Source organism: Ornithodoros turicata, chromosome 2 (assembly GCF_037126465.1).
Source record: "Ornithodoros turicata isolate Travis chromosome 2, ASM3712646v1, whole genome shotgun sequence".
NCBI classification, from domain to species: domain Eukaryota; kingdom Metazoa; phylum Arthropoda; class Arachnida; order Ixodida; family Argasidae; genus Ornithodoros; species Ornithodoros turicata.
In genome coordinates, this window is record NC_088202.1 from 7,644,287 (window position 1) to 7,647,715 (window position 3,429).

The window sequence follows — 3,429 nt, forward strand, 5'->3', positions numbered from 1 at the left end:
ACTTGAGGCGGAGAACATCACGATCGAGAGTGCCAATAGCATTGTAGCAAGAGCAAAGGTATACTGGAATCTTAGCAATGATAGTCTGACACAACACGTCTCTGTGTGTCTATGCACCTTCTACCGTGTACTTTGCACATGACACTGCATTGGAATTAGCACTGAGCTCTTCAGTACAACACAGTGAAACACTGATCTCCTGTCAAGAACCATCGTTTCCGTCTTTTCAGATAACAGCTTGCCAGTTGCCACTGTAAGAGGGGGGAGGGGAGTAACATTCGAATCTGGCCCCAGGTGCGACGCAGAGGTGGGCAGTAGTAGCAATACTTCGTGTTATAATCCTATTCTTCAATACCTTTGAGTATTTGTACTATGTAATATAATAGACATTATAATAGACATATAATAGACAGCACGAAGAGGGACTGAGAAAGAGCGACAACACGCAGGTGCTCAGTGGCAGGTACAGAAATTTTATTGAAAACAACAGTTCTTATAACCACAGGAAGTGTAACTGAGATTGTAATAATGCACCCGCATTCATCAAACCACCCTTTACGTCGTGTGCCTGCGTCTGCTTCGGAATAGTTTGAAATCGCATGTTATGAAAACAAGCGGCGCACAGGAAACTACGGTTGTTGTCCGGCGGCGTCTCAGTAGTGCCAGCAGGTGACTCGCATACTTTTTCCTTTCCACATTTCCAATGTACCTTGTTAGTGTAATAATAATAAAAAATATATAGCACACAGAAAAATATAGAGCGTCATAATATAAAAATGCCACAAGTACTTAGCGGCTTTTCGAGTCATGAAACATATGCTTCCGCTTCCAGTAAGGAGATCAGTGCGCATGTGCAGTCGAAGTCGTACGTCTGCGAACTTTTTCGAATTTTCTGAAGAAAGGTTAGAATTTCGCGAACTTTTTCGAATTCGAACCTCGAGAGGTTCGCGACATCTCTAATTATGAAGTATTACATTAGTATTAGTGAAGTATGTGAAGTATTTCATGTATTATAATACTCTAAAACGTCTACTATAGTACTTCGTCGCAACTGCCTACCGAGTCCCACCAGCCCAGGCAAAAATCTAGGATGGTCCCAGACTGGCACCACAGTTGTTGCAGTTGGGTTCAGGACGGTCCCAGCCAGTTCCAGAGTGGCATACTCAGGTCCCATTGTGGATCCTTGGGTAGCATGAGTGGTTCCAGTGTGCCGCCAGGCTGGGCCCCAGCTTGCCATACCACTTGAAGTCAGGTCCCATTGTGGATGCTTGGGTAGCATGAGTGGTTCCAGTGTGCCTCCACGCTGGGCCCCGTCCAGCCACCCCTCTAGAAGTCAGGCCCCATTGTGGTATTTAGAGTGGGATGCCTGGTCGACTGTGTGTCCATCCTGGGAGCACAACCTACCAACCCACTTGAAGCCAGGTTCCTTTGGGGGGGTGTCTGGCTCCAGTGTTGCACCGTCCCACTTGATATTGGAAACCACTTTGAAGCCTTGAAGCACTGAGTCACTGTAATTTTGACACCTGCCCCAGAACTACGCGAATTTTCACCGGGATGAATTGAAGACGCTCTGTGTTCCTTGCAGGTGCATACAGCTGCCCAAATAGTATGCGCAGATATGTTCACAGGGCGTTTTTGCAAGACAAATGATAATCTTAATTTACATTTCATAATATATCAATCGTTTATGGTCCTACCGCAATTCGCCCAAGTTACTTTTTTGTCGGTAAATATACCAGAAACATTCGCGCACAGCGTACCAAACTTTGCGTAATTTTCACTTGAGTTTGAAACCGAAACTTTACGGGCTTCGTCGTCGGCAAGAGGAGCAGACTAAGCGCCATCTGCATCAGTGTGTGTTTTGAAATGTCGTTGCGGTAGGTGGTTGGTGTCGGTAGTTCCCGTTTTTCAACTCTTCAAAATAGGCAAGAAAACGTAAATGTTTTAATCTCTATGGTCAAGCGCTGTATTATGTATATAGTTTGTTTGTCTTTCAACTTCTGCACCAGCTAAATCGCCTACGAGCGACGCACATAGGATTCCACGACGCACACAGACGAGCGACGCATTCCATTGAGTAAAGTGCAATTACGCTGGTGAGTAGTGATTGATATATATGAACGTTTATCTGAATGTGTACATCTACTCCCTGTTATTACTGCTATTTAAAGTAGCGTAAGTGCAGGCTAGCTGGTGGGTGAACTCTATGAACTGGAACTCCTGCTCAGGCTTGTAACTGACTTTGTTATGCGTCTTATCTTTTAGCTGGCTTGTTATGCAAATGGAGGATAGTTGCAAGATACTTATGAATCGTGTAGACTAAGGGCCAGCGACTGAAGCGAGGTATGTTGCGTGATTGTTGCAGGAAAACATTTACCATTTTATGTGTGGCATTACGTATACTTTTGCAACATTTTTTTTCTACAGGTTTTCTCAATGAAACAGAATTCCCAGTTCATTCACAGTGAAGTATGGAGCAGCACTGTTTACTGGCTATCAGGGTGTTATAATGTTGTGAAGTGTACCTTATGCACAAAACAGGATTGTATACTATAAAGTAGCAATGTGGGGTAATTGGCGTTGTCTATTCATCCCAAAGGTACAACATAGGACAAGGACAACAAGTGTAACGGCAACTGTCCTACTCACTCGTCGTTTGTGTTCTGTGTTGCAACTTTGAGATGGACAGGATGAACAGATATTTTTTCTGAGATGCCAAAAAAGTATGTTCACTGCAATGTGTCGATAATAGCCAATCCCAGTAATCCAGTTCTTGAACTAGAGTTACTTCTAGAATGTTCTCAGAGTGAGAAGACACCATCAACAGACCACCACCACCCACTGGACTGCATCGTCCTGTAGCAATATGTACTGTGTTTGGAATATGCTCGAATATATGTACCCGTTTTGGGGGTTTCTAGTAAAGTGAGATGTTCATATTCTCTACATTTTGTTCTTTCACTGAGATTGTAGTGGTGTTAGTAGTCAAAGCTGCAGCTTCTGCTTCAGGGTGGCTCCGGAAATGGAATGACATCAAACATGTTCCTGTTGAATTCACTTCGGAGCTGATTACGAGCCAGCATGAGGCCTGTCTCAAAAACCACTTTCAACTGGTCCCACTCTAGATTTTTGCCTGGGAGTGCACTTCGGCACTGATTTTTCCTCTGTTCCAGAGGCGATTGGTAAAGAATTTGCAACTACGCGCTTACCCCATATTCCCCCAAAGAGAGTGACATCAGTGCCAGTGGTTACCGGGGATCGGAGTCCTCATGCATTCCTTGTATGTCAGCGTCTCCATGGATTAATGGTCCCATTTACATGACTTTTGTCCTCTAAGGCAGCGCGTGTGGATCCAGTCAGTGCTGTAGGTAGTCGCATGAGTTTGAACGGTAGATTTTTTGACGCGAGACTGATAGTGTTGATCGTGCT